The sequence below is a fragment of the Trachypithecus francoisi genome, unplaced genomic scaffold (genome assembly GCF_009764315.1).
Source record: "Trachypithecus francoisi isolate TF-2019V2 unplaced genomic scaffold, Tfra_2.0 Lachesis_group18, whole genome shotgun sequence".
NCBI lineage: Eukaryota > Metazoa > Chordata > Mammalia > Primates > Cercopithecidae > Trachypithecus > Trachypithecus francoisi.
Genome location: NW_022681463.1, coordinates 30,598,365 through 30,620,407, shown reverse-complemented (window position 1 = coordinate 30,620,407; position 22,043 = coordinate 30,598,365).

Sequence of the window (22,043 nt, the reverse complement as noted above, 5' to 3'; positions counted from 1 at the left end):
TCCAGCAACTCATTAAACATAGTAATAACATATTAGTTTTTAAAGCACATTTTTATTTAGAGAGGACAAAAAGACACTCAGTTATCTTATACTTGGTTGTGATTCTTACGTTCTTTGGAAATAGAACATAATAATACAGTTTTTACATCCCTAGGACATTTTCTCAGTTGGATGTTTCAGAGTAGACTACTTATTTTTAATGACTTGATATTCTGTCTTTACTGCCTTTTACAAGGTTAAGTTACTTTCACTTTTATATTGCTAAAAATATTGTTCAACTTAAAACATTGAAGTCTTAAAAGCTGCGCATATAAGCACAATTAATGACTGGCAGTCAGTGTCCCTCATTTAGACTATCCAAAATTCATAGTGCAGCTTTATGCTCTTAACTGTTTTAACTACTGTTGCTATCATGGGATCTCTGCACATATTTGCCTTTTGGTGGATCTCAGCAGGATAGTACAATGTATGTTTTTTGTTGGAAACTGGGATATTTTAAAGTCTTTAGCACAAAGACCTAACAATGAACACTTTTTCCATTCTTTGTGGTTGGTAAAATTCTGTTTTATAGAGAAAATACTAAAAAGCCAATATTGCACAAGTAGAAAATCTACCTCCAAGCTACATTTTGCTAAATATACTGAATAATTGGTTATTTGTTATTTCTACTTGAAATACAAATAGCATAAACAATCATACTTGACCTACTATATGTAACAATCCAAATTAAAACACAAAACAAAAACTTGTGCCTTATGACACTTCCATAAAATATTCTGCCTTAAAGTATTCACAAAGAGATAAATATTTTATCTTTATCTATATATATTTATGAGTATGCTCAAAACTGCATATTTAAAAGTACCTTAATTATCCTAAGACTGCCAAGCACAACTGTTATTTTCATTAGAGTAGCATTAAGCTACATTTTAGTGGAAATTCAATGGGTAAATATTAAAATATACTTGTAAAGTCAAAAAAGCATAAGTCAAACCAGCATTCGTGGAGGACCTTCTGTATAAGCCTGTGAAACTATTTTCACAATCTAGAAAATATAATTTTTATTTGTTCACAAAAGGTTCTATATAAGTCATTTGTAAACCTCCCTCCATCCAGGTTTCCAGGCAACTACTGATGTAGCGCCACTATATATTAGTTTGCAGGCTTTTATCATTTTAAATAAATTGAATCTTCCAGTATTGCTTTGAATGTGGCTTCTTTCACTCAGAATTCAAATTTTGAGATTCATCACTGTTGTTCCAAGTTTCAATAACTCATTCTATAATTGTTAGATACAACAATTTTGTGTGATATGCCCCTTTAATACATATTGCCTTAAGGTGTAAGGTGTAGCCATTTTTTAACCCATGTTTTGTGGACCAACAATAGATACATAAACAAATTCTCCACTCATCTGAACTGTGTTGACTCCAGCACCTTTAGCCACATAACGGATTATGTGGTAGCAGGCCAGCCTAGAGTGACCTACAGTTGGGATAGCTCATCTCTCTTCCAGGTGTTCTCTAATCATTTATTCATTCATTCATTCATTTGGCTGGCTAAGCTGCACCAGATGAAGATGGCAAAGTGTAGGAAGAGTGGAAAGACAGAAAACAAATTTTCTGTCTGCAAAGTGCAGTGTGCCTGCACTTAGAGGTTTCTAGATATGTTATATTTGCTTGTATTCCATTGCTTAACACAAGTCACACGACCAAACACAGAATCTCTGTGGGAAGTGTTGTATCACCAAAATGTCTGAATATAGGAAGAAACATAATTTCAGTAGCTGTGTTTTTCCAACGGAGTGAAGTGTTTTGCATGTCTTTGAATAGGTAATGAACAAATTATTTGTCTTCAATTTAGATCTGACTATTCATAGAATCATGAAGCATATTTTAAAAGAGCTTATAGAAATAAAAACATTATCAGAACACATTATCATTATTTGGATTGTTCTAAATCAATTATGGGAAATGCTACTTAATTTTAAAATAACTTATTTATGTTAGAAATCATGACTAAGACGGCAGTAGATTGCATTGGCATGGGCATAGTTTCTGCTTGGTAGATAATTTCTACATTCATTTCTTCTTAGGGATGTTTAGCCAAATGCATTTTTGAAAAGTATAATGATTTCCACTTGTTAGCTTTATGTACAGTAAGCAAAGGTATGATATTGTTCTGACAAAATGAACAAGAGCAAGCATGCTGTAAGATTCTGGGTTTTATTTTCCTTTTTACTTAAAATATGTTTTTCACCAAAGGCAGGAATAGGAAGACATAACACATTCTAAGAGACTTTTTAAAAATAATAGAGAAAAGATCTGCTCAATTATGAAGCAGAATATTCCAAGTTTCAATATTCTAACAATGTATACTATATCCTAACACTTCCCTTATTTTCTATCAGAAATATATATAGTCTCCGTCGTCAGATAGCAACTTTTTTACATATATTTTTGTTATAATTTTATTTGGGTCTAAATTGATTACAAAAAAAGCCACCCTTTGGCCGGGCGTGGTGGCTCACATCTGCAATCCCAGCACTTTGGGAGGCCAAGGCAGGCGGATCATAAGGTCAGTAGTTCGAGACCATCCTGGCTAAAATGGTGAAATCCTATTTCTACTAAAAATACAAAAAAATCAAAATAAAAAAATTAGCCAGGCATTGTGGTGGGCGTCTATAGTCCCAGCTACTCGGGAGGCTGAGGCAGAAGAATGGCGTGAGCCCGGGAGGCAGAGCTTGCAGTGAGCGGAGATCGGGCCACTGCACCCCAGCCTGGGTAACAGAGTGAGACTCCGTATCAAAAAAAAAAAAAAAAAAAGCCACCCTTCTAAAAATATAGTTATGTGACATTTCAACCACACATAGAGATATAGAACTCCAGCCATACAACCAAGATATTTTATATTGCAATCATGGCCCCAAATTCCCTCACACACATTTGTAGACAACTTTTGCCCTTACTTGATCCTCTGGAAAGCCATGATTGTCCTTCTGTCAACATAATTTTTGCCTAATCCAGAAAGGCATTAAAATGGACTCACACTATGTATTCTTTGAGTCTATTTTCATTGACTTAGCGTTATGTGTATGAGATTAGGCACGCTGACGTCTGTGTCAGTAGTTTGTTGCTTTTTTGTTCGTGAGTGGTATTTCCTTGTGTGGATGTTCCATAGTTTATTCACCAGTTCACCAGCTGAAGGACACTTGGGCTGTTTCTAGTTTGAACCAGTTTTGAATAAAGTTGCCATAAATATTCACAAGAGATGTTTGAATGAATACAGCATTCATATTTTGTGGTAAATACTTAGAAGTGAGACTTTGGGTCATATGGTAAGTGTGCATAAATTTTATAAATATTTATTAGTTTTAAAATTGTTTATTAACAAAAAATGGTTATTAATTGCTTATTAATTTTATAAGAAACAAGTTGTTTTCCATAGTGACTCTACAGTGTAGCCTCTCCAAAAACACAAAAAACTGTAGGAGGTATCCCCATCAACACCTACTATTGACAGAACTGTGATTTTAGCTATTCAAAGCTATCTATTTCACTACAGAATAATGACTTTGAGAATCTCTCATAATTTTATTTGCCATTCGTTCATTCAATCACTAGGTTGTTCGTATATTTAATGAGTTCTGATAGTCCTTTATATATTATGGATGCAAGTCTTTTGTTAGCCAGATATTCTGAAAACATTTTATAATGGAATTTGTTTACTATTTTATTCTTCTCACACTTGCAATGGGCAGAAGTATTTAATTTGATAAACAACAATTTATCACATATTTGTTTTATAGGTTATGATGTTTTAAAATTTTGCACATATAAAGAACATTTTCTCTTAATTTTATTAAAATTATGGTTAAGTATTTACATACAGACATTTAAGTTTATACTTCCTTAGGTATTGGTTTTTATAGATGAAATGAAAATTAGATTTAGGATCAACATTTTTGTACATGAATGTTCAGTTGTTTCAGCCCTACACTGTCTGAAAAGAGGAAAACTTCTCAAATCAATGATCTGAATACCATATTAATCTATAATTAATTAACATCAGAGAGACACTTAATTTTTTATATAAAATTACAATTTACAGTGTGTGCTCATGTGTATATAGGCTGTGTCTTTGTGTCCATGTATTGTGTATCCGTTGTTGTTTGTGTGTCTTGGGTATGGTATCAACAATTAATAAACAAACGCTTGAGGTCACTCTAATTGTGCTCTCTTCCTAATATTTGAAACTGGGTGAATTTTTCTTTATGTGAAACATTTGTTTAAAATAGTATTTTAGGCCGGGCATGGTGGCTCACTCCTGTAATCCCAGCACTTTGCGAGGCCAAGGTGAGCAAATCACTTGAGGTCAGGAGTTTGAGACCAGCCTGGCCAACATGGTGAAACCCTGTCTCTACTAAAAGTACAAAAATTAGCCAGGCGTGGTGGCAAGTGCCTGTACTCCCAGCTACTCAGGAGGCTGAGGCAGGAGAATCACTTGAACCCAAGAGACAGAGGTTGCAGTGAGCCAAGATCATGCCACTGCACTCCAGCCTGGGCAACAGAGTGAGACTCCGTCTCAAAAACATTAATAATAATAATAATATTTTTAAATGTTTTTTATACTTGCTCTAACTATAATTAAATGGAAAATATGGCATGTACATGATGAGAGTTAGCTTTTTCTTCATAGGTTAAAATGTTGACAAGACAAATGTTCACTCTGTATGTGTGATCTGATGCTGTTGATGCTTTCTCACATTTGTACTTTTAAAAACATCATTATATTTTCAATAACAAGAAGTATAATTGTCCTTGTTTAGAAGTAATAAGAATTATTGATATAGTACAGTTATTGATATACTTTATTTTAATTTTAATACAAAGTAGAGTAAGAATTCAATTTATAACACAGGTATAGAAATCATACAAGTATAATTCAACTGATCATTTATTTACTACACATATTTTGTTTATAAGTTTCCTAAAAGCAAGGTTTGTAAACAATGTAAAGCTATGAGGAGCTGTAGATACAGATTCATAAAAGTAATAGAAAAATTGGCAAGCTTGAAGACATCAAATGTACAAAGCAGGGTAATTTACTGATACAATTTGAGGTGAAAAGAAAAATAAATACTGTTGCGAAAATACGTGTCCATGTACCTTCCTAAATGCCTATCCCACTATATAGCCATACGTGGTCTATTTCCTATTACTTCCAAAAGAGAGTTTCAGTCCTTTTTTTCTGTGAGAACAATATTTAGATCAGGGCTCCTCAATCCCTGGGCAAGGACCAGTCGATGGTCTGTTAGGAACCAGGACACAGGGCAGGAGGTGAGCAATGGGGCGGCGAGCATTACCGCCTGAGCTCTGCCTCCTGTCAGATCAGCAGTGGCATTAGATTCTTATAGGAGCGTGAACCCTATTGTGAACTGTATGTGCAAGGGATCTAGGTTGCACCTTCCGTATGAGAATCTAATGTCTTATGATCTTCTGAGGTGAAACAGTTTCATCCAAAAACCATCCCTTACCTCTACAACCTGTAGAAAAATTGTTTTCCATGAAACAGGTTCCTGGGGCCAAAAAGTTTGGGGACCACTGATATAGATAATAAAAATTAAACTCCTAATTCTAACATAAGAATAAACATAAAATACTAAGAAATAAAAGTGTTTCAACGTTTCATAGCATGATAAAAGTAGATTCTGGCTTATAATCAGCCCATAGTGCTATCCATAGTTATAACTTAGCCCTTTCATTTCTGTGACATATGGTGACCTAACAACATCTTTAATTTATTTTCTAATTTACTGGTAATGAGGAACATTATAGCAAATAGTAATTTTATTAGTTAGTTTATATTCAACAGTCTACACCTGTGTTAGTCATTATCAACAAATGATTAATGTGATCCGAGCAGCTCGCTTCATCAGAGAATGGCATTTTCACTTGCTCTGACACTCCATTGTGCCAGTCATCTCCAAACATAAGGTCACAGCTGTTCTGTGACATTTTTACACAATGGAGAATCAGCTTGTTCCATAGAGAAATAAAAAAGAAATTTAATAACCTGACATTTGAAAGTATAAAAATGGCATTTCAAATACAGGTAGTTTTACATGGATCTTATTGTGAAAACAACTTCATGGTTAAATAAATAAGAATATTTTCTTAGTCCAATTATAATACACATATCTAACAAGGCCATCATTGTCACTTTTTTCAGTATGCAAGACTGACCAGCTCATGAAATCTTTTCAGCATCCTACATCCAGTTTTTATTATGGAAAATCGCTATTCATTAATATATTAAAAATGCTTTCATAAGTTGTGGTATGTATTTAGTTCAGCATAAAGCTATCATAAATAGGTGCATCTCTAACTTAAAATTACACATTTTAATTGTAATAAAAGTAAATGATAACATTTAATCTGCTTCTGTTCTCTCTTTTCAGTCCATAGATTTGTCTATTTTACTACCACTCTTGAGATTTTTAAATTGTTCTGAATTTTTATTCCCATTTAATTTCTACCTTATCTATAGGATATTGCTAGATTTCTATTTGCAATTATTGATGCTTTGAGTATTGGCTTAATAATCACCAAAAAGTAAGGTTGCCTATTTAAACATTTTCTATTTAATGTTGCTATTATTTCATCTTTTATGAATACCTCAAAATCTTTAGTTCTTATAATAATGAAGCATTTGAGAGGCTACTTCTGGTCTAACTTAAGCATTTGTTTTTCTGTTAGGTATGACTTTCAATAAAGAAAATAATAACTGAAATTAATCAATAATTAGAGTTTTGATTTTTTACTTTTGCCTTTTATACATATTTGACTTTTTGTTCTGCAAAGTATTGAAAGCAGTATTTTAGCATCTTATGTTACCATTTTGTCTTGTGTGTGCCCTAAATTATTCTTCCCCTTTTCCTGTCCCCTCTCTCTCTATGTCTATGTATATCCACCTTACTTTCCATAATTTTACCCAGTTCAATGTCTTTCTAAGCCTTAAAGATGCTCATAATTTGAATGTAGCCATGTCTTCCACCACAATAGCCTCCTATGTATTTGCATCTGTATTTGGATATTTAATGTGTACTCAAGATTAAAACTAGGCCTCTAAAAATTTAAATATTTTGTAAAGTCACCAAATCCATACCGTCAAGTATTTCCCATCTCATCCCTACTCCAAGAGGTGATCACTGAAAGATATAGGAGTCATTCTTTATTATTCTCATTTCCTTCCATGCCCCCACAGTCAATCAGCACCAGTTGTTCAACTCTTCATGTAATATTGTCTCTAAATTCATCTTTCCTGCTATGCTGCTGTCTAAAATACTTGTTTGAACTACAATAACAGTCTCTTAAATGGTTGTTCTGCCTTTATTTTGGTCTTTCCTATAGTCTCTCTTCGAGATAACAGCCTAGGAACCATTTCTAAAGCATAAATGAGTAAACATGTTCATATACACATCTGAAATTTAAGAGTCTGCACAATTGGTATATGAACACAAATTGATGAAACTTGTTAAAACACCCAAGGACTGCATATAAAAAGAGATTAGAAAATATTCCAGTACTAAGCCTGGGACCTGCTATAATTTAGAAGTGGTGAATTAAGGAGCCATCCAAAGATACTGACACTGATATGCTCACCGAGTGTGGTAGGAAAGAAGTAGGAAATGGTAGTATTTGGAAGCTGTGTAAAAAGATGTTTTGTAAGTGAGAGTGCTTTCATGTTGAATGAGACTTCCGCTTCTGGCCTTATCAGAGTAAATGACACTGAATTTGACCTCCTTTTGAAAACAATGCTAAAACTGGACAAAACACAAGGAGTAAATGTTGGCCAGTATTATGCAGATTCACAAATTTGAGGCTTGAAAGATGAAAAACCATAATGCGAGCCTCATCATCAACCTCGGATCACCCACTATTACCCTTGTGTTCTTCCTGAGAGCACTTTGCTGTTGCAATAGGAGAAAAGGATCTCAACTTTAGAAGTACTATTGCTCACCTGAGGACTGCCGCAGTAGTTACACTTTTTTAACTAAAATACCAGGAATTTTGGTCTAGGTCCTGTGCTGCTGCACAGTAGACAATGAGCATTGCCAGGGAAGAAGGCTTTTACTGGGTGCTACAGCCAAGGAAATGGGACACTAGTCTCAAACCCATCTCTCTGACCATAAAAGAGTTTTCTTTGGAGTGACAGAATAGTTTTGCATCTTGATTGTAGTGATCATTATATTAATCAATGCAGAATTATATATTAACCACAATTCTTAATAACTTTAAATTTAGTGAAAACTAAGAAAGCAAGAAATCCTGAACTGTCTATCAGATATTGGTTAGCATTTTATAGATGAGAACATTGCATAAATTTTGGAAACTATTTCCCCATTCTTATTGGAAATTATGCAGACATTCAATAAGCATCAAAAATAATTTTAAGATTGTAGGCTAAACGAAAGTTTCACACACAACATTTATTCCATTTACGTGTACTCAATTCTTTCTTTCACTTTTTTGTTTCTCTACTGTACTTCTGAAAACTGAAATATTAAACAAAGCTACTCATCATTTCAAGTAATTTCCTTGTTATTACTTTTTTAAGCCTGTGAATAAGTAAGAATTTTAACATTAAATACATATATATTTTTGTCAATAACTGAAAAGATTCAGCTGTTTTTACTAAGGTAAAAACATTAAATTAAGTCTCATTTATCAAAAAAAATCGCACAAAGATCTTTTTGGTTTGACTGGATTTATACTTTCAAAACCTTCTGTGCTAAATCTTGACACTTTACCATATCTAGCAGAGACAAATACAGAACCCAGAAGAAACTGCATTCTAACAATTCTGAAGATATTTGTATTTTTATCTTACCAATAATTTTAAAGCCAGCATGTTTACTAAAGATTACTTAAGTCACATGAACTTAAGAAATACTTTGGATTTATTTACATAATTTAGGAGTGTTCTTTTATTTTTAGGTAAATTTCATAGACACAACATTAAAGCCTGGATGCATGGGACTCCATCCCACCCTCCCATTCAACAGCAAAATTAGGCCAATGGAGAGATCCAACTTCTCCAGATTCCAAATAATATTGGGCTAAACAGCATTACAAAAGATTATAAGTTTATCAAATTCTGATTTCTCATGACACACAAACACACCATTACCAAAACACAATCCAACTGCTGCAACAAACAACAAGCTCCAAGAGTGTTAGGACTGAAACAGCTGGAGTGCTTCCTCTCTCCATCAGTTGGGTTTGATCAACTTGCAAAAGTCCACTAGCTTTTACTTTGGAACTCTAGCCATGAGATAGCAACATAAACTCAACAGTTTATGAACACGTTCAAATGGCTAAACTTTGTTTGCCGCAGTAAGTAACTGAGAAGAGCTAATCCAGCTGTCTGGTAGCTACAAGAAACACTTGCCCAGACACACACAACAATTACAAACAAGGCCCCAAAAGTGTCAAAACTGTGCAGTCAGGGTGCTTCCCTCTCTCTCAGTCACTTGGGATTATTCAACTTGCAAGTGGAAATTCCTTTATTAACTTCCCAGATTGAGAGGAGCAGATCTTGCTGCCTGGGTCCATAAAGGATACTCATGTAAATGGATGAAGATGTCAAATTTCAAAGGCTGTTTTCCCAGGCAATCAAAAATGAGGTTTGGGCTGGCAGTGACAAGTCCAAAGTGAGAGAGAGGCTGAGATCCACCTCTGGCCAAAAAATGGTCAGGAGGCTGCTTAGGAGGGCTTCTAAAACTATTAGCTCATGGCAGCTGGGCCAGGAGCAACACATTCCTAGTTAGGAAACCAAAATCTTGTTACCAAAACGCCAGAGGTTTGGTCTAGGTCTTGCTGCTCACTGCACAGAAAGCCAATCACTGAGACAATGAGTAATGCCAAGGAAGAAGGTTTTAATCAGGTGCTGCAACCGAGGAAGTGGGAGCAAGTAAAATCATTGGTTTATGTAGCAGGAAAGAAATGTAACAACATGCAGAAAAACAAATTAGGGATGGATAAGGAACAGTTGATCAACAAGAGGCAGTTGGTCTTTTAGGCAATCATGGTAGGTGAAAGGTCTAGTGTCTCAATTGTCCAGATATGGTGATCTGGTAAGTTTCAGATCCTTGATACTATCAGGGAGGCCTGATGTCTGGTTTTCTGAGAAAGAAACTCAGATCTAAGACAATTGTAAATTTATCAAATTTTAAGACTGGAAGGGTCACTTTCTATGTTCATTCAAAAGAAATCATAAATATCAGTTATACGGAACCATTGGGCTGGTTTCTCCCTGATATTCAGAGTATCAGGGAAAACAGTGTTGTATGAAAAAATAAAATAAAATAAATAAAAAAGCCCAGTTGTCTTTCTTCAAGGTCTTAACTGAATACTGGACTGGTCATGTACAGGTAAGATTCCATGGAGTTGAATTCTGCTTCTAACCTATGTAGCACAAAAGGTATCATATATACCTTCCCACCTAAAACAACTAAAACTGAAGAAACATATAGTTTAAAAATTCTTTTAGATATTGGGTATTAGATTACAAATAATGGCCCTTAAGTGACTAAGTGAGCCTCCAATTGCCCAAGATTCCTGTCTGAAGAAGTTTCTGAGGTTGCACAGGGAGAGGAAACTCAGGCAAAACTATCAGTGACCCTGAGTTGAGAAAACAAATACACTGGGAGTCAGGGGTAAGCATGGAGGCTAGAGTTTGCCGGACAAAGTGATAGACATGAGAGAGCTAGACAGAGGCAGAGCTGGGAATAGCAGCAGAAGGTACTTGATTATTCATATATACATATCTGAATAATGTATATATGTATATATACACACACACGCACACATAAATATGTAAATTATATGTGTGTATAATGTAGTACATATTTTTATATATATGCATAACATTTGTATTATGTATATATATTCTAGAAGAATCATAAGCTTAAAGATAAAACGTCAGGCAAGAACTAAACATGAATATAACAGGGCCTGGGTTTAGAGTATGAGAGTGGGGCAGCTATAAATAACCAGCCCCAAACTGTTTTTAAATGTATAGCTTTCAGCTTATTAAGTCATCCAGTACATAGAATTTAGCCGTAAGTGTGTGGTTTCTGACCCTATATCTCTGATAATATCATATTAACAAAATACATATTCAAATATTCAGACTGAATAACTGCAACACAAAAGGAATTTTACTTCTGAGTCACTAAAATGCAAAATCATGTTTCTGGTGATTGTCTCAGCAAATGCTGGTTAATCCTACTGGTAAGTAACGCTAGCTGCAGTGGATGTTATTCATCAGAATGTCAAGACTTAATAGACTTAATAGTAATAAAATTGTCAATTACATTTTCTTAAATGTCTCCTTATGTTCCTTTAAATTTACATGTCAATAGCTGTAATAGAAAGTGAAAATATGGGAAGTTAAAATGAACATATCACTTGCAATTGGAGTTCCACTTTTTGCTTTTTTTCTCTCTTTTATTAGATGCAAGAATATATTCCCTCAAGGTAAAAAAAGAAAAGGTAGCCACCGTGATGCTTCTTCCTTTCAGAGAAGAAAGAAATTAGAATTTTATAGAGCCTAGTAATGTAAATTCTTTTTGTTATTTGAAACATTTTCTGCATCTTTAGTTTCAGGCTAACCACAGTGTGAATGTCAAATCTAGATTTTGGAAAAGCAGAGAAAAGACTAATGCCATTTATCTATAGCTATATCATATTGTTCTTAAATATATTGAAATATCTGAGCTTGGATTTTATCCACTTACCATTAAAAAATACACACACACACACACATATATATATACACACACACACACAGATATATCTATCTATCTATATATATTTATTTTAGAATTTAGGAAATTTGTGGTGTGCTTATAGTTATCTGTGTTTCTGCTATTGAGTCATTTTGGTGTTCTCAGAGACTAGGAGAAGATTTCAAATGACTTTCTTACTAAAAACTCTACCCATTCTTCTGACAGTCTCTCTCTCTCTCATTCTGTCCAGGTTCAGGGTTCAAGTCCTATTGATTAGATGAAAACTTAATTGATACATTCTATTTCTTCAGTTTTAATGAAGAGATATATATTACGTGTTAAAAATAACTATCAATATCTTGTTTCGTATAGATATTATACACGTTTCAAAGTAAATTCCTTTTCTATTTATTTAATAAATTCAAACTATGCCTTTTAAAATGGTCCCAGAACAAATCTGATGCACGTTTTAAAAACGGTGCCAGAACAAATCTGATTCACGTTGGCAAATGTCTTTTTCTCCCCCTGCTGCTCTTCTTTATACTGTTCCATTTTCATAGCCTTTTGTTCTGTTTCTGGTCTTTTCAGCATCTGTGACTTTTATAAAACTTTCGTTTTTTGGTTATAAATTGCAATGATTTTGTTCTAGCTAAACTTCCCAATTGCTACAGGTAGAGTTTTGGTAAAAGTTAAAGACATTCTGTGTTTGATGTAAGTATTTGTGTAGTCTCCTGTTTTAATTTTTAAATAATTCATTTGAAATAAAATTAGCTATCAGGTTTAAAAGTAACTAAACTGAAAACAAACATTCTTGTTCAAAAACCATTGACAGGCTGGGTGCGGTGGCTCACACCTGTAATATCAGCACTTTGGGAGGCCGAGGCAGGTGGATCCCTTGAGATCAGGAGCTCAAGATCAGCCTCGCCAACATGGTGAAACCCCGTCTCTACTAAAAATACAAAAAAACTTTAGCCAGTTGGTAGTGGTGCATGCCTGTAATCCCAACTACTTGGGAAGCTGAGGCAGCATAATCACTTGAGCCTGGGAGGTGGCAATTTCTGTGAGCCGAGATCACGCCACTGCACTCCAGTCCAGATGAGAGAGTGAGACCCTGTCTCAAAAAACAAAAACGAAAAACCAAAGACTATTTACAGGGTAATATTCCTTGCCACAGTTTACTTGGAATAGAGGTAGATTTCCTCCAGACCCCAGCCTAAACACACACACACACACACACACACACACACACACACACAGAGTTTTCTATTAAAAACTTCAAAGTTTGACAGAAGAAACTCCAACAGCATCTATATGAAATGATCCCCTGGTCAGTTCTATATATACCGGCCAGGATTTCTGAAGAGATGTTGTCATGGCAAGAAAAAGAGATTTGGGATTCATCAAAATATGTTATAGTTGGTACTTACGGCTATAAACTTTGGGAAAACGTTAAAAAGAAAAAATTAAATATGCATGTAATGGACCCCAGGATAATCCCAATGAATATAGAGACAGTTAGATTTTGGCAGAGGAATAGAACCAGAAACAGGATGTGAGTGGAAGAGCAGCCAGTTATGATGGAGTATTATTTCAGCAAGCCAAGAGAAGTTATTTCAAAGAAGTGTCATGTAGATCATAAAGCAGAAGTAGGGTGACTTGGTGACTAAAAAGTGGCCACTGGATCTGGAACAGAAAGGCTATTTTGAAATTAATAATAGCAGTTATAATAAAGGCTGAGATGAGAACCTTTTTGGGAAGGGAAACTGAGGTGCACAAGTCTCCCCAAAACTGACAGATAACAGATGAATTTCCCTATGTAGGAGAGTAGAGAAATGGAGCTCTGAGGGGGAAGTGTTTAGTGCTTTTTATTTTTTAGATAGACATGTTAGAGTTGAAAGTGTCTCTGCTGTCTTTTTAACCAAATTTATTATAGTCATACTGAAACCAGCCCAATTGCCCAATCAAATTAACATTTATGGTTTCTTCTGAATAAACATGGAAATTGGCACTCCCAGTCTTAAAACGTAAGAAAGTTACAAATGTCTTATCTGATTTTTTTCTCAGGACTCCCATATAGTATGGATGATCTGCAAGTTACCAGATCACTCCATCTGGACAATGAGACTCCAGACCCCTCATCCATCACAATTGCCTCAGCAACCACCTGCTTCCTGCTGAACAACTCCTCTTCCTTACCCCTCCCTGTTTCCTGTTTTCCCATATGGATACATTTTTTTCCTTCTATATAAACCCCTAATTTTAGTGCTTCAGAGATATGGATCTGAGACGGATCTTCAATCTCCTTGCCTGCAGCACCCAAATAAAGCCTTATTCCCTGCCAATACTTGTCTCAGTGATTGGCTTTCTGTCAGAGAGCAGCAGGACCTAGACTGAACCGTTGGTCTAAGGTTCTACCTAAAAAAAAGATACATTTTATTTTTTCCTGTGTTTTTGTGAGACAGACTCAAGACTAACCAGTTTCACTCCATGTCAGGGTTTCATGATTATTGATATATTTGTAAGCTACATGTATATATAATTTCTTTGTTTAGTCCTATTATATTTTGTATTTCATTACTGTCATATTTTTTCTATATCATTTCCAATAGACAATGTTTCATTTAATTTACCTGAATATTTTTTTCTGGATATTTTCCTCTGTGGTACTATTTGAAAACTTTCAAATCAATTTTTCTTTCAGAGCATTTGTCTTTTAAGGTATTTCCATTAAGCCTTTCTTTTATAAAATACAGTGATTTCATAAGAATTTTTATCCTGTGCCTAACATTTTGTTCTTTCTATTGTTTTTTTTTTTTTTCTTTTTTTATCTGAGGTGGTACAGGGTAAGGTAAAGTAAGGTAAGGTAGAACTGAAAATGAATTTCAGTGCTTCACTGCTGTAACTTTGTTGCAGTGTTCCTATCAAGCATTTGATTCTTCCAACCCTATACATAGATTTACACATATATGTTTGTTCTACATCACTGTTTTTACATAACCTGCACCTCAACCTGTTTCTTCCAGCTTTCTTCTCCCAAATCTTCTCTGTCTACAACGACACCCTGTTTGGCTTCACTGATATTCTTATTTATAAATAATAGCTGGTTATCTTCAAGTCTCTAGATTAGGGAAACAGAAAGTAAGGCTTAGTGTTTCTTCCAGCTTTGGCCTAGTTTATCTTCATTCACTGAAACATGAACATATTAGCTTGATTCTCAAAATCTAGGGTCATGAAAAGCACTTGGAGACTTTGGTAAAATCAAATTTCCAGAAGCCATAATTTTCAGATGTTCTGATTCAGTAGATCTGAAGTAAGTCTTGATGATTTGCTTTTCTAACATTTCCCAAGGCTACTGCTGCTGTTTTTCTGGTGATCTCATATTAAGAAAGATTGATATAGACTGAAGGAATTCCCCACATCACCAATGTTAATTAGAAAATGATGGCCATTCATGGTGTCTTATTCCTTGTATGGTTTAGCTCTGCATCCCCACCCAAATCTCATCTCAATTTGTAACCCCCATGTGTCAAGGGAGGGACAAGGTGATTGAATCATAGAGGCAGTTTCTCCCATGCTATTCTCATGATAATGAGTGAGTTCTCATGAGATCTGATGGTTTAAAAGTTTACACTTCCTCCTTCACTCTTTCTCTTCTTCTGCCATGTAAGATGTGCCTTGCTTCTCCTTTACCTTCTGCCATGATTCTAAGTTTCCTGAGCCCTCCCCAGTCACGAGGAACTATGAGGCAATTAAAGCTTTTTTTCTTTATACATTACTCAGTATCAGGCAGTTCTTTCTAGCAGTGTGAAAATGGACTAATGCACACCTGCAATCCCCACACTTTGGGAGGCTGAGGGAGGAGGATCACTTGAGGCCAGAAGCTTGAGACAAGCCTGGACAATATGATGAGATGCTTTCTGTACAAAAAAATGCAAACAAATTAGCTAGGTGTGGTGACACACAACTATAGTCCCAGCTACTTGAGAAGCTAATGCAGGAGGATCGTTCACAGTAGCCTCCACCTCCTCCACACCACTACATCCAGGCTGAGCAAAAGGGTGAGACCCTGTCTCAAAAAGAAAAAAAAGAAAAAAGAAAAGAGAAACAAATATGACGTATTTTCTATTGTAAGCATATGAGAACATCTGCTGAAAGATCCTAGTCACTCTAGTATTCAAAGTACTTCAACTCATAATCATTTGAACCAAAGCCTTTTCATATCAATGATGGAAAACATAATTAAAATCTGTGAAGGTTGATCATTTAACAATAAAGATATTGCCATCCACTTAATGAGCCACCCAGACACTTCACTTCAGACTCCCACATTACTTGATGTACTCTCCCCTTTTTACTCTTTCTACAGTTTTCAGTGTCTTTTTAGGACACCTACTGAACACTTGAGTAATACTTGAGTAATATATCTCTTTCTGGCCAGTCAAGCAATACTGTCAGATCTATTCCAATACCTATTTGTTGATCTTATTTTTGACCATTTATATTTGTTTTATGTACAGCATAATGAATTAAGAAAATGTTAGCAGCTTTAAAACTACACATCTATTACCTCATAGTTTCTGCAGGTGAGAAATCCAAAGATGAATTAGACGAGTCATTTGCCTAAGGCCTCGCAAGACTAAAATCAAAGTGTCACCCAAGACTGGTTTATAATCTGATGCCTCCACCAGGGACCAATCTGTTTACCACCTCCCTTAGGTCACTGGTAGAATTCATATCCTTACGGTTTTAGAGTTACGGCAGTTTGCTTCTTCAAAACCAACCACATAAAGATTAGGGTGTGTAAGCAAACAAATGGAGTCTTATCAAATGTAATTGCATGTGGTATACCTTTGCCATATTCTCCAGGCTAGAAACAAGTCACAGGTTCTTCTCACAGTAAGAAGAAGAAATGATACAAAAGCATGAACCACAAAGAACAAGAAACATGGAGATCACTTTTTAATCTGTCCACTGCACCACTTAATAGCTTCTTTTAAGTAAACTTAGCAGCTATTAATCCAATAATCATCATTTAATTTTTATGTTGAAGTTTAAAGTATGTTGATAAACTCCCACTTCATAGCATAGTTGCAACTGAGGTATAATAATAACAGTAGTAAAATAATAAACAATGTAATAATAAAATCTGTAATAGTTTATCATAATAAATTGATCTACTTCTTTAGGAGGGTATATTCGTAATGGCTGTTTTTAAATGTCGTGATTTCTTAAAATTCTTAACGTGTTGGTAAATATCATATATAAAAAAATAAAATTAAATGGTTCATGGCAGAAACTTTAGGACAGGTATTATGTCATTTGTTGTTCTAAAATGGCAATGTAAGAATCTTCCTGCCTGCATTAAAAGCTAGCTCAGATATTGACAATATTCCAAACAAAATATTTAATTAATATTCCAAATATATACATTCATTTTAGAATCCTATATTTTGCATGCTATTAAATATAAATTTATTTTGAGGTTTTCTAATCTCTAATATTCCACATTAAAACTAATTTCAACATATGATATAGACTTTGACAAATGTACCTATATAAATTAGAAAGATTTGTCAAAAGATTTATAAAACTACTTTGTTTATAAACTTTCACTGCTCAAAAGTCATTCATATATGTTTTACATTTTTCTGAAAGTATTTTTTTCCATACTACCTAAACATAATTTAACATGCAATAGAAGGGAAGTTAGACTTCTCACCTCTCATGAAAATCCTGGGAAGAGATTTTTATATTTATATAGTTTTACTCTTTGTAAAGCTCAGAAAAGCTGATGCACTGTCTGGCAATCTTTTATGTGTTTATTTAATTTTGGCAAATATTTGAAAATCCAAAAGCGTTCAGTATTTTAACTTTTATGTTGAAGTTCAGTATTTTAACTTAATATGTTAATGCACCAATATGAGTGTATTACATATGATGTAATGATTACTGTTCCCACTTTTATCCAACAGGACTATTTTCAATTTCTTCGGTCAAGTTGGATTTTGACAATTTCATTTTTTTATTTTGCTCTGATGGTATTTCAGCATAAAAATGTCCCATTTTGTTGGTTTGTTTGACAGGAACAAAATTTAAACCCCTAATTTCTACGTAATTTCATGAAGATCTTGTTTCAATATAAATTACAATCTAAAAAAGTCTTACAAATAAATTAAACTGACTTTTAATTCACTCTGTAAAGATAAGATGTTCATTAATGTGGCCAAATAATACACTGTATATATTAATCTAGTAGTCTTAAAGACAGTTAAATTTAGTATTCGTAACTAGACTGAAATCATAGCTCACTAGAATTGCAAGGTAGAGTAATTAATACTTGGCTTCTCTTTTTCTATGAAGATCTGTTAATAAACTTTGCCTCTCAAAGAAAAATGATGCATTCCTAATAGTCTAAGAAGTACAAATGAGTACCAGCAACCAATAAACATAAATTTTTGGTTATTTAATACAAATTGAAACAAGTTAAATTGCCATTTGGGCAGCTTTTTATGACAGTTAAGTCAATCCAAAGTTTAATAGATTGTCTAACTTATAAACTTTTAAATTGGATTTCATTAATAATTCCTATGAACTTTGAAGTTTTGATTATATTAATATATTTTAAAATATATATTGTTTATATTCCATAATTATATACATATATTATTTAAAATGGATAAGAATAAATTTATACTTGCTGGAAATGAGAGGCAATACAAAATAAGTTTCTCATTGAATGGATTCATATTGATATGTTTGTTTCTAAATTTTTTGTTGTTTTTTAACTCATAATAAATTTCAAACGTATAAAAAGATAGAATATTATTATGAATCTTCATGTATCAGTCCCAATCTTATCAATTATAAATACATAGGAAATCTTGTTTTATCTGTACCACAGCCCATTTACTCCCCAACCCACAAAAGTTTGGAACAAATTTCAAGCAATGTATATTTGCTAAGTATTCAAGTATTTTTACTGAGGATCTTTATTTTTTCAACTATTCCCACAATAACATTGTCACACCCAAAATTAATTTACAAAAGTCCTTACTACCATCCTACATGAGGTGATCGATAAACAGACAATGAAGGCTATTAATTGTGTTTGGTTTAAGTTCTTAAGTACCATTTACGTACTATTGGTTTTCTCATCCATATATTTTTTCTAAAAGTATATTTATTATATGAGAAATCTTATTTTCTTTTACTGACTTTTGCAATCTGGCTTTTAATGTTTGCATCTCACTAGCGTCACGTTACAGTTTCCTTTCTTCCTCCGAATTAGTATTGTTGTTAGGAGTTTTTCCTTAGTTCAGCTAAGAGCAGTTTCATGTCAGAGGACCATGAGAGATTAGGCTCACAGACACTTTGAAGGGTAAGAAAAAATGGAATTTACGGAGCAAAAAAGAAAACAGTGGCCCTCTGCAAAGCCAGAGTCCTATTAATGTAATTCCTGCCACGCAGATTGAATCCCAGGTTCCATCGAGAAAGAGGAGGGGCCAGGCTTCTCTCGGCTGCAAATGGCGGGATCTTCTATGGATCCACCCCGGTGCGGGCTCCTCCAGTGCGCGGGCTAGCTGGAATTTCTCTGGGGACCCCTTTCCTCCTGGTTGTCTCACTATGAATTAATAATTCAATCCACAGTCCAGGTAAGACTCAGGTTTGATGTTTTGACAAGCATCCCTCAAAGATATTTTAAAATACTGCCATTATGTAGATCATAATGTCTGGTGTCTCTTTTTATTTTCAGTCATATTTGAAACTATGGATTACCTTGATGCATTAATTTATAAGTGGTTGCAAAATATTACTGTCTTAGTTTGCTAAAATATTTTTGACTTTTATTCTTTTATAAAGATTTAGTCTTCAAATCACCCATGTGGTTACCTTAAGATATGATCCATAAATGATTATATCTTTTATAATCCTTTTTTCTTTTACTATTTAAAAATAATAAAATTATTTTTACGTGTGTGTGTGTGTGTATACTTCTATTAGTTTCCCTATGGACCGATGAAAACTGTTTTAGATATACTCAACAATAATTGAACCACATTTTTGTTCATTCTTCCTATGCACAGTAAATCAATCACTGTGTCACTGTTTTGCAAAAGAGAACAGATTTATTCACAAGTCTGCCCAACAAGGATGTGAGAGAGCAGCTTTCAAATGTGCCTCCCAAGATAAGGTTTAGGATATTTATGGGTTAGAGAAGCAGGGTGGTCTAAGGCATAGTGAAAAGTGGTTCACAGTGTAGAAAAACGAAGTAATTACTGATCTACACACACATCATCTTGGTTCATGTCATTTCATTGGACGTAAGTTCAGAAAATGGAGGCATTAGCCTGATTTGAGAGTGGAGTTTTAGGCCCTCTCATGTCAAAAGTTTACCTCTTGGGCATTTGCACAGGCCCAGTTGAAAAGTCGGTGTTCTTAACTGTTTTGAAGTGGACAAGAGCTGCCCCACGTTCCTGAGAAACAACCAAAGTGATCATTACCGTGGTGACGTATATATGTTACCTACTAAGCAACCAATGAGGATTAAGTTCCACTATTCAATGGTGTGACCTTCATCTACCATGACCTTCAGCTTCATGGAAAATAAAATAAAAAAAATAGTTTTGTGCATTTTTTCTGTATTTTTCCCTTGAGATGTAGTATCATTAAGCATATATAGTCAAATTTGTTTTTTAAAATCACTAAAATTTCATTTTTTGTCATATAAATACATGTACACACTTTTGTGTTTCTATATATGTATATTTATGTGTATGTGCATACACTTGTATGTTATATATATGCATACACAAAAACATGAAATTAGATTTATATAGAGTCAGTCTACTCATATTATATCTTCTAATTTGTTTTTATTCTTACATGAAATGACTTTTTCATTTTTAAATGTCATTTTATAATATAGTCTTCACTAAATCTTCAACTAAATCTGTCATATTAACTATTTTTAGTTTCCTGGATATATAAGCATTTGATAATAATTAAATAGAGTTGTTTTTATAATATTTCCCTATTCTTATGCCTCTAATTTCTTTTCTTTTTCTTTTTTTTCTTTTTTTTTGTCTAGTTGCATCAGCCAATTCCTCTAACATGATGTTAAGCAATAATCAGGATAAAAAGATATCCTGCTGTTCTTTCTAACTTTAAGTCCAGAAATATGCTCTTGTGTCTCTCCATTTAGAATAAGAGACTTTATGATTTAATAACATAGAGTATTTTTTGCTAATCATGTGAGAGATTAGTCAATTTATATTTTGTTGAATGTTACTAGCATCACTGATTATTGAATTGTGTTAGATTTTTTTCCTTCAGCCTCAGATAATTCTGTTTTTCTCCTTAGCAAGGGGATGCATTATAACAATACATTTTAATATGAAATGAGAATAAATAACATTCATTCCTAAACCCATTAAGTTTGAATAAAAATGTCTCGACTTTTTGCTATTATTTTATCTGAGATTTTGCATACACACATAAATACATCATTTGTGTGTAGGGTAATTTAGTTGTTGTTTACAAGTTTGATAATCACTTTAATTTGGAAATACATTTGGAAAATTTTCTAGCCTTTTCTTTGTTCTGAGTTAGTTTAGCAAGTATTGAGATGTCTGAACACATGTCCGTAGGGAATACTCATGAGGTAAATATGGTACAAATTTGGTAAAATTTCCTTGAGGTTACCATCTTGGGCTGGCACTTTTAAGGGGCATTTCTTATCTTGTTATTTATTTGATTACGTGTTCTGCCTTACCTGGCATCATATTTGGTAATTATATCCCCTACAAAACTATCAATTTAATCTGTTCATTTTTATTATATTTTCACTGAGTTGTGAAAAATATTCCCACATTAGATGTAGTTTGTTTTACTTTTTTTTTAAATGTGTATGTGTTTGGATATTATTTTTTCTGTGATGTACAATTTGTATATGTGCACCTTTTCCCTCACATGTTTATTTTATGATCTACTCTTTTAATTGTGATGTTTTCAGATTAATGATTATTGCATTTATTAACTTTCTTTTAATTTTTTTCTAACTCTTTAATTTCTGCTTTCTACCTTCCAATTCCCTGCATCTTATTAAGCTGTTTTGCTGTTTTTAGTTTTAAGTACATAATTCACTATATATATGTGTGTGTGTGTATATGTGTGTGTATGTGTATATATGTGTGTGTATGTGTGTATGTGTGTGTATATATATATATATATTTTTTTTTTTTTTTTTGAG